Raw genomic sequence first — 11,734 nt, 5'->3', positions numbered from 1 at the left:
GAAGCTCAAGAATCGAAAAGTATAGAGATAGGGGTTCCATGCAACATACCCGCTGCCTTAATACCTGTACCCTAATGATCAGCTTGGTGGTCATCTACCATTGCAAATACTCTATGGGACCTCCCTTCATCTCCTATTGTAGGTTCAGATGCTACTAGCTGCTGACTACCTATGTTGTGGAAATTTTGAGGGCACTGCGCAACTCTATGACCAAACTGCCCACATGAGAAGCAAGCTCCTCTATTACCTGTGATAGTTCTGATACTTAATATAAGTACAGATCCAATAGCCAACAAGATGAGGGAGTGGGGGGTGAATCATACAAACTTAATCATCCATAAAAACATCAGATTCAACCTCGGTAACATATATATAAGTCATATATCCAAAATTGTCAAACATGCAAACTCAAAAGCATATGAACAATATAAACCTCATAACACTAGATTTAACGTGGAAACCCAAATAGGGAAAAACCACTGTGGGATTTCGGACCCACTAAGAAATATACTCTTCTAGAGTATGCTTGGTTAAAAGAAAATCCTGTTAAAGATTACAAACACATTGCTAGATGTGACCTGGTTAAGGGATTTCCCTCAGATCTGTTAGCATCTTCACTTTGTTAGAAGTGACCTTGTCAAAGGATTTCAAACAATCAATTAGAATGTCACCTTGCTAGAGGATTTACATATAAGACCGTTAAGTCCACTCGGTTAAGAGATTTTTTGTCACTTTCACAAAATAATAGTAATAAAAATCTATCTGCAACTTCACATCTAAAATGCTAAAGCAGATTCCTATTTGTTCAATACAATCTAGACATAGAACTAATCTTGTCTATCTGCTCGACTTCTATAGGGCTTCTATACTCTGTTATTCTAATAGGTCTTCAAGCTTCTGTGCTTGGTAATCACTATGTAGCATCCCTGTGCATACACTTGCCCACATACATTGTTTATCAATAGTGTCCTATTTATAAACAATTAGGTAACTGCTTAATCTCCTTGATCACATTTCCCATGATCAATCATAGCCATCAGATCTTCAATCTTGTCCAGGTTCAATGCATCTTTCAATCTGAAAAATGTTTTACCCCACCTTGGAACTTGCATAATAGTCTTGGAACTTGTGCTAGGGTATTGCGGTTCAATCTGAGCTATAGATCTTCATGCTGACTTTCTATTGCCTTAGATTCATTAACAAACTTCTTCCACAACTTACCAATCATTGATCTGCTCCAGCTCATCAGCTTCTTTCATTAAATACCACATGTAAACATTTAATGCATTCTATTATAGCTCAGTTACAACTCGGTGAATACTAAACTTCACTCAGTAGATATTCCACCTTCATTAACCGATAGCGATAACCTTAGGGTTTACCAACTAGGTTCCTTGCTTGATAACATAGTATAGTATTAACCTTTACATTTTACAACATATGTATGATGTTAAAACAATCTAAAACATCATGAACTCATCATTGTCTGACTTGGTAGTAGTTGCCCATTGAATACCTTATTCATCCCCTTATTCATCATATTCTCTCCTGTGTCTTTTACCGACTTCTTTATAATCTTCATATCATACTTCTCAAGATATGGCAACATCATACTAAATTAGAAAATCAATTTCTTGACATCAATGACAAAATAATAATATAAAGATAGTAAAACATCTTTAATCAGTTATATCCATAATCATCAACAACATTCTCAATATCCTTAAGAAATGCCAACAATCTTTCATTGTCTGTTATAATGCAATATTGCCAACAACCTGTCAGTCCACTAGATTGCTAGAAACTTCCCTGACGAGGGGCATGAGATGCACTCTATGAGGCCTGCCCTGTAGGGCTCTGTTTGCCCCTCTACCAGTTCCTGCCCTTCTTATATTGAGAATTGCCACCTTGTTGGCCCTGGAACTATTTTGGTTTTGACTGTTGCTGCTATTGTTGCCCACTCTTAGCGGGTGCTTGAGGAGTTCTAAATGGTGCAGCTGACTGGGACTAATTTCCCCGAGCTTTATTTCCACTGGTAGGTGTACTTCCTATCTGCACACCTGTCTGACCACCAAGTGCACGACTAAGGTTCAGCTCAACTAATCTGGCCTTTGCCACAACTATCTCCATTGAAGCTGGCTTGAATACCATCACACCTCCACTGATACGGTCGTTCAAACCTCTTAGGAAATGTTGGACAAGCATAGCCTTGTCATTACCAATTTTGGCATATTGTTTGAGCTCATAGAACCTATGCTCATACTGGTCTACTGTCATCCCATACTGACGCAAGGCATAAAAATCATCTGCTCTAGTCTGCCTCCACTAGGGTGAGAGAAATCGTGCCCTGGATCTCTCCAGAAATAGTTCCCATGTGATGGTGTTAATGCATACACTGATCTTCTCCTCCTCTAATCTCCACTAGATTGAAGCAAATTTATTTAGACGCATAATAGCACATCTTGCCTTGGTGTTACTGTTGTATGGAAACATAGCAAAACATCGATCCAAGCTGATAAGCCACGTCTCTACCTCAAGACTAGTACCCATACCATCAAAGTAAGGAGGATTGGACCTCATCAAGTCCTTTATGTGACCCAAGGAAGGTGGATCTCGGATAGCTGGAATCTCCCCTCGCCTTGGTGATCTCTCTCTCTCTCTTTCCTCTGGAATCTGTTGAAGTGGCTCCTCAACCTGAGTATGAATAGGCTACTCAAACTCAGGCCTTTGGCCTAACCTAGCCAGAACCTCCTGAAACATCTTTCTCAGCTCTTCCCTTTTGGAAACATGTTCTCCTGCATGCTAAGAGTTCTGATGAACAGATTGTTCCTACTCCTGATGAACTGATTGTTCCGGCTCAACACTCACATGAGTGGGTGGTGGTGAAGGACTCTGATGGTCAGAACCACGGCCCCATCCTCTACCTCTGCCTCCTTTGCGACCACCCATATGACCACCTCCTCTAGCTTTCCTAGCCATGACTTGGTACCATAAAAGAGAAAACAGTTCAGATCTATAGCAAGGATAAGACAAGAGAGATACAAACATTATGACCTAAGCAAGATGGTCAAAGAAAGGCACATTACAAACCCAGAGTACCCAATGTTGAAATGTGGGCTCTGATACCAAATGTAATGCCTCGCTAGGAACCCTAAAGGAAAACAACACAGCTAGGCAGCTAAAGGGTGAAATAATTTTTTTTTGTTAAAGACTAAGTGCACTAACTAAAAACATTGCACGTTTAACAACACAACAGAAGTCTACCATATGTTTTCCTAAGGGTAACCAACAAAGATTAATTTCATAGATTATATTAACACCACAGTTAATCCATTTAATTAGATAAATTGAAAACTTAAGTTTTAAAACTACACATACATCCAAACTTCATAATAAAGAAATAAAAGTATTCCAATGTATCCAATTTCCATAAACCATTTAAACATAAGATCACAACAATAACATTCATTTCAATGACATAATAATATTACAATATCCATAAATACATGGTTTCCAATAATACCACTAATTACAAAGTTACAATATCAAGGTTACATAAAAGTTTGATACAATGACCACAAGGTCTCAACTGAATAATGATCTTGAACAAGAGCTGGTACATAAACCACGAACCAGGAAACACCAACGAAGCCTTTCCTCGCCTGAAGATACAATCCAGAACATCTGATGGGAAGTGGCACTACCGCCCGACCATGTGATCCCAAAATGGAACCACCCCACCGTGCTAGGAGATAGTAGAAAACCCTCAAGCAAGCAAAGTAAGACAAGTATGAAAGGACTACAAGACTCTACAACATCCATGTGAATCAACTGACAAAACACTAGTGACTCTAAGAAGAGAGTGTCATTGCATAGCTTGATGGTTACCATGGTATAGCCTCCATAGGTCCCGACCCCCATCCTCGGGTTTCTCCTGGTAACCTCTCCCGAGCCTTCGGTTCCAACTAAGTCTCATGCGGACCCTACCAATCCTTTCGTGAAGACAAGGTGGTAAGTTTGCCATTCCAGGCCTTCTCGTAACATTATGAGCCCTGTACTAGCACTCACCTATGCACGAGGTACATTTATCTTAATTAATATTTAATCTACCCACCCCCTAATCAATTATTAGGTTATCACTTTTTAACTAACTTTCGACGGGTTATCTTGTCATCCACTTTGGGCACGGCCCTAGCTCGAAAGCCACTCTCTCTCATAGAACACTAATAGGAAATGTTTCTCTCTACGAGAACTCTATCAAAAAATAGACAACCATAAACAATCCTGACAAGCACAGGTGAAGGATACATAAATACCAACCCAAGATTGACCATTTGGACAAAAACACACAATGGCTCATATCAAATAGGTTATACAACAACACCTAGTCTAGGAGAAATAATAACATAGGACACAACAACAAATCAACCAAAATTGTAATGAAATTAAGCTTGACTGAGAACACAATATACGCAAGATCCTATTACAGTCAATCTTTCCTTAAAAATAGTCAAAAAGCATAAATAACATGTAATTTAAGAATTTCCAGATAACAAGAATTTACAACTATTTAATACATAAACTTGACATTTGTCCAATAAAGTAAAATAAATTCACATATGTATTAATCTCCTAATGTATTTCCAATATGTATATCGAATTTAAAATTATAAGTTTTTTTTCTAAAATTACTAAATTCTAAATTCTTTATTCATATAACAAAAAAAATCTTTAAATTGACAATTAAAAATAAAACAACTATATATATCTATCAAGAATATTTACCGGTGCTGATGATGCAGGTGTATTGCTGGTAGATTTTGTCTTCTTCCTTGTTTGCCTAGTCTTTTTAGGTTGCACATTTGATTCTGTATCTTCAGATTCCAATGAGTTTTTCTTGGTCTTCCACTTCCTTTCAAATACTTTAGTGGGTGTAACTTTCGGTTTCTTCTTGGTAGGTGACCGCTTGGTCACTTTAGGGCTGGCTCAGGTAACCGGTATCGATGCCACTGGCACTGCCTTTCCCTTTTTCATAGAAGGCTCTTCAACCAGTGTTACCCTTTCCAAGTAATTGTTGGTTCTCTTTTTCTTTGCATTTAAAGGAGATGCAATCAGGGTAGAGGCATACCCATCTAACATGTCATACATTACCTCATATCCCATAGGTTCTACTTCTTCCTATCTAGGCTCTACCACTTCCATTACACACTCATCTACTCTAATGGTAAAGCAGATGTCCTCTTCAGATTTCTTAACAATGTCTCCAGATATCCTCATCCTTTGACTCATCTTCCGCTTGAATTCATCAAAGTATTTATTCAAGACTTCAGGATATCTGGTTCCCACTACTTGGAGACTTTCCCTAATTTGTTTGGTGACTGGTTGATCAACAGACCATTGAATATCACCGACTCTCAGGAAATAGCCTTGAAAGTAGAAAAAAAGACCCACCAAAAGTTGTCTGAATTTGAATCTAAGAGCACTGTCATGTTTGATGGACTTTAAGATTAACAGAAGTTGCTTCTACAAATAGGTGCATAGATCAAATGAGGCATCCTCCATGATCATTCTGTAGGTAGCATTAACTGCAGCAGTAGAGACAGAGTTTAATCTACTGGCATAAAATGTCTGGTACCCAATCACCATGCAAGCATACTTGACCAACTCATCTTTGATGGTGTTGATGGTCATTCCTCATTGATTGCTCAGAGAACCGATGAGCTTAGTCATTTCTATCAAGATGACCTTCCTTAGGGATGGCACCTCACCAATGTTGCAGAAACCAGTGACGGCATGAATTGCTTCAGGTGTAATGTCATGTGTCATCTCGAGATACATCTTATCACCATGCACTCTGCTCTGGATGATGTGGATGTGGTCTTCCATGAACTCTTCAAGAAAGTAAACCACATTGTGAAGTTTCTTCCTCTCTAGAATGTTGTATTCTGGTTTGATCTTCTTGTCATCCCCACAAAATAGACTTAGCTGAGAATGAATTGCTAAGGATCCTAGGTCTTCCAGTTTGCAGTCAATGTACCTTGAAATATGTCCTTCGACAATGATTCCGACAGGTATTTGGGATAGGGAATTTTATTTCATTTTTTTTTGAATGAATCAACTGAGTCCATGGGTACACTAGAGTTGGAGTGCGATGCAGAAGCCATGATTTAATTGATAAACAAAAATTTTGAGAAATACCTTCACAATTTTGAAATTTAGGGTTTGACAAATGCAGCTCACACCACACCACTTCGATTGCTTGATTACCGCTTGGTGTTCTTCACTTGATTGATTGTAAATATCTTTGAATACTTCTGCAAGATTTGAAATCTCTCTGAATCGCAAGTCGAATCACCTTTTGTCGCTCTTCTCTTGAAAAATTCTTGGCTCAAAAACTGATAAGTGAAAATGACTTTGAAAATTCCTTTTAAATGAATTCTTTACCTACCATAATAAATGCTCCACCTCTAGGGCATAAACCATAATTTTATCTTTTACCACTTCACAATCTTCTACTAATTAACAGGTAATGTATACCAGTTAAGGTCTTTTACCGATATAAATAGGGGGTTAGAAACATTTCACTGATCTGTTCCCCCTAAGCTTTTCTAAAGCTTAGTTTGTCGATTTAGAGACTTCCACACTAGGTGCAGAAATTGGTTCATCTTGTGATACTTCTTCAGGTTTCTTTTTCCATGTTTTATTCATTCCTACTTGAATGGTTTCAACATTAATCTTCCCTTCTGGAGTGACTGGTATATCATTTGATAGGTTCTTTCTCATTCTGGAGGTTTTGGTAGGGTGTCCCAGTTTGTTGTAATGATAGCATACCATTCCAGGTGTTCTCCATGGTCCATTGTTCATTCTACCATTCTTCCTCCTGCATGTTGTAGCAGTGTGACCGCTACTATGGCAAATCAAATAGGTTTCTCTCCAACCAATTGCCACTTGATAGCCACCACTACCTGACTGATGGTCATAGGCATTATACTAGTTTGGATTCCGGTTTATAGATGATTCAGGAAAAACTCCTTGAGTCCTTTGAGGATATCTCCCAATGTTGTGCATAACAGACCTGCATTCAAATGCTCTATGCCCAAACTTGTTGCATGCATAATAGTTTCCATTGAATCTATTGGATCTAGGCTTATTGTTTAGAAAATAAGGAAAATTATTGTAGGCCTTATTTCTACACACATTAGCAGTATGTCCTGATGAATACTAAGAGTGGGTGGTGAATTAGTATACAAAAAATTACTGAACTCAAACACTTAAATAGTTTAGCAGTAAACCGGTATAATAGCTTTACTAACAAACCAGTTAACACAAATGCAAACCAAACAACAAATAAGGCATTCACCCACAGGAGCACAATCACCATAATATAAGAGATTTTGACGTGGAAACCCAAATGGGAAAAACCACGGTGAGATGAAACTCACAAGTAACTATCTACAAAATAGTAACTAGACTGGTTAAGGTCACCAGAACAAATTCTGTTAGGAATCTCAATCTTTGTTAGGATATAAGTCTGATTAAAGACTACCTTGTGAGAGGATTTTAGATCCATAGTTGCAAACCACCTTGTTAGAGGATTTACAAAGGCTTTGCCAGGCCTACCCGATTAAGGGTTTCAAACTTGTCGAAGATGTGAGTAATCAACAAGTGAGTGATCTAAATACTAGCATAGTATGCTTGGTTAGATCCTTGATAGCTCATTGTTAATGAACATTGAGCATTATTTCAGTCTTCAATATCTATACACTTTATTTCTTCACACAGACCTAATCTTCTTCTGTAATCACACATACAAAAAAACTCATCAACCACCTGAAACCCTAACAACTCCTAAAAACCTAGACATGATGTCCTTATAAAGGAATCTGATTTCATATCAGTCCAATAGGATTACATTGCAAGTTCCTAGGTTTAGTGTATCTAGATACATTTGGTAACATGACACATAATCATCGCCAAAGTATTGGTGGATGATAACTCATCACAAAAATACCAATTGGTAACTCATCACAAAGTAATACTGGTTCATACATTTATCGATTACCAGTTCACACATTTTACCAATTACCGGTTTGTCAAAATGAAGACTTGGAAAAATGATAATAACCACTTTGTTCCTTCATACCACTTTGGGATCCTTGAATCGCTTGAGGTCTTCATACCGCTTTGGGTCCTCATACCGCTTGAGATCGGTAAACACTTTCTACAAAACACTGATAGTCTAAAGACTATAATACACAATACTAGTTGGAATGAATACCGGTTGAGCATAACTCATACATACAAAAAGTGATCTCAAAGCAAGTGTGTGTCCATCAATGACAATCACAACATCATCATCAGAAATGCCAACAATCTCCCCCTTTGGCATTGATGGCAACACTTAGGAAAATTTTGACATCTAAGTGTTTTACAACAAAAATATGCCATAATCAAAATTACTCCCCCTAAGCATATACACTATCCCTTTTGTAGAAAATACAATGTATACTACTCCCTTAAAGAGATAATATGAAAGTATACATTCATCAAAATTTTAAAATACAAAACACTACTCCCCCTTTGCCAACAATGACAAAGTATTGCAGAATAACCCCTGTTTATCATAATAATTAATATAATAAATGTTTATGACAATAATGAGTGAAACTTATCAAAAACCAATTTAAAATCCTGCATAAAGGTCTTCATGGATAAAGACCATGACTCAAGTAATAAGGTAGCCACCTCACTTTCTATTTGCATCTGGGATACATGTTCTTCCATGGCATCGATTGTGCTCATCTCTTGAGTGACCGTTAAGACATCTAGATTAAGATAGCATTTTTGAAGTATTTGTAGTCTGGGTAGTAGAACTAGTTGAAGTTCCTACAAATCTCTCATCTGGCTGCTAATCTCTACTTCAATTCTAGTGGATTGGAGCTGAAACCAGTGAATAGTTTGCCCATATGTAGTAAAGGAATCATAGGGCATCTTGAAGGTGCTTATAAATGTCTGCAAATCAAATTGCAATTTTTCTTTTTGTTCAAGCACATCATCACAAAAGAGATGGGGTTGGCTTATCTTACTGAGCAACATTTTTCCCTCATCCATAGCATCTCTTATGTCCTTTTGTTCTTTTTGAAGTTCAGACCGGAGCTCATTCAGTTTCTTGACTGAGGTAGTGTTTAGTGCCTTTTGATGCTTCTTATGTGCATTAGCTTTAGCCACCTCTTCCAGGCATTGTACCTGGTCTTCCATAATTGTACATAGAAGTTTGAGTTGGGCCAGAGAGGAATCGGTATTGCAGAGGTTAGTACCGGGAGTCAAACTGGTAAGAGTTTCAACCGTAGTTTGAATAACATCTTGTTCCTTTTTCCTCCTTAATTCTTCTAGTCGCTCCTGTGCAAGCTCAATTCTTTGGAGCAGCTTTGATTCATTTGCAGATTGGAGGTCAACAGGACTGGTAATGTCAGCCAATTTGGCTTGACTACTGGTTGTCTTTGGTGTCTCCACATGTGTGCTCTTTGCCGCTTCCTTCTTCGCTTCGACTCTTTGCTTTTCCTCTTCTGCCTTCTTTTGTTCCTCTACTTCTTTCTTTCTCTTCTCTTCATCCTTCTTCCTTTCTTCTTCCTTCTACTTCTCTTCATTTTTCTTCTTCTCCTCTTCCCGTTTCCTTTTCTCCTCTTCCTTTTTCTTCTTCTCCTCTTCCTATTTCCTCTTCTCCTCTTCCTTTTTATTCTTCTCCTCTTACTGTTTCCTTTTCTCTTCTTATTTTCTCTTCTCCTCTTCCTATTTCTTTTTCTCCTCTTTTGCTTGTTTCCTCTTCTCTTCCTCTTGATTCTTTTTCTCTTCCTTTGCTTGCACTTTATCAGCCTTTTCTTTGTCCTATTTTTCCTTGTCCACTCTCTCTTTATCATCCTTTTCCTTTGCTGCATCCAGAGTGACATTTTCACCATCCAAAGCATCAATGTCAATTGTGCCTGTCTTTTCAGTGCCTGGTTCTCCTTCATTGTCGAATACCTCATCTGGTTTTTTAGTTCTCGATTCTTGTTCAGCCTTCTTATTGGCTTCAGACACTTGGTGCAATCTTAGAGCGACTTTGGCATGTGAGTGTGTATCTTGCACCACTTCAGGAAATTTCCCTTCCAGTAATAGGAGTCTTCTTCTTCTCATGAAGAAGAGACCTTTGTATTTATCCATAACTTCATAGAGTTTTGAATTTGACACATCAGGAAAATATTGTGCAAAAATTTCTTCTCTTATTTCCTGTTCCTTTTCTATGGAATTGTGCCATTTGTTATCTAAAAAATTGTATAAAGAATCTGGTGTCATAGATCTAATTTCTGATGGTGACTGGTCATTAATATATAGATATTGAATGACCTCCTGTTCAACTTCCTCCTTTTCATTGTCATTAAAATCATTAAAATGATCTATTAAATCACTTAGCACTTTTCTCCTAACATTATTGATGTTGAAATGTGGCGACTGATTAGCAAAGTACTGTACACTCAACATGTATCCTCACTGGGGTCCGGGGCTGGGCCGGGCCCCAGGCAGGGGTTTGGGGGCGGCAGCCCCCGAGAAAATTGTTTTTTGCCATTTTTCGTTGATGAAAACCGACATTGTAATAAAACCCTAAAAAGGCCGACTTTGTTTGTTGCCCTAAAAACGCATGTTATAAGCGGCTGGAATGCTTAAGGCATTGTAAGGTTGATGTACTATTTTTGCTGGATAATAAGAAAGATTAGATGGCTGTGTATGGTGGACGTAACCCATTATGGGTGAACCACGTTAAATCTCTATGTTATCTATGTCTTGTTTTATTTCTTTATCTTTTGTATTTAAATCTGCATATAATTGTTAGTTCATATTTGCTTCGGATCTTCTTGAAACCCTAACAATTGGTATCAGAGCGAGGTTTTCTATAAATTGGCAGGACTTTCAGATTTGAGTGGGAGCAATGGAGGATTCCAAATTCAAGGTCGAAAAGTTTAACGGCAAGAATTATTAGTTATGGAAAATGCAGATGGAGGATTACTTGTATCAAAAGGATTTGTGGCGGCCATTGGAAGGAAAAGCAAAGAAACCGACCACAATATTAGATAAAGAGTGGGACATTTTAGATAGAAAGGCACTGGGATCCATTTGATTGTGCCTTGCGTCGTCTGTAGCATTCAATATAATAGAAGCAAAAACGATTGTAGATTTGATGGCAACATTGGCTAAGTTGTATGAGAAACCCTCGGCTTTGAATAAGGTATTTCTTATGAAGCGTTTGTTTAATTTGAAAATGAGTGAGGGAGGATCTGTAGTGGAGCACTTAAATGAATTTAATACAATTACCAGTCAATTGTCTTCGGTAAAAATTACCTTTGCAGAAGAGGTTAGGGCTCTCTTGATTTTATGTTCTTTGCCAGAAAGCTGGAATAGCTTGGTTATGATTGTAAGTAACTCTGTCTCTGGTAAAAATACTTTGGTATTTGATGATATTGTTGGTGTTATTCTAAGCGAGGAAATGTGAAGGAAAAGCACAGGTGAGACTTCAACATCATCTGGTAGTGTTTTGAATGTGGAGAACAGAGGAAGATCAAAGGAAAGAGGAAAAGGCCCCGGGAATGAGAAGTCACGAGGGAAGTCAAAGAAAGGATGCTCTCAATCTAGAGCAAAGAAAGATTGCTGGTATTGCGGAAAGCCTGGTCATCTAAAGAAAGACTGTTGGTCTCGAAAAAAC

Source organism: Cryptomeria japonica, chromosome 7, assembly GCF_030272615.1.
Source record: "Cryptomeria japonica chromosome 7, Sugi_1.0, whole genome shotgun sequence".
Classification (NCBI taxonomy): domain Eukaryota; kingdom Viridiplantae; phylum Streptophyta; class Pinopsida; order Cupressales; family Cupressaceae; genus Cryptomeria; species Cryptomeria japonica.
The sequence above is the reverse complement of the archived record's forward strand: the minus strand, read 5'-3'. Positions refer to the sequence as shown.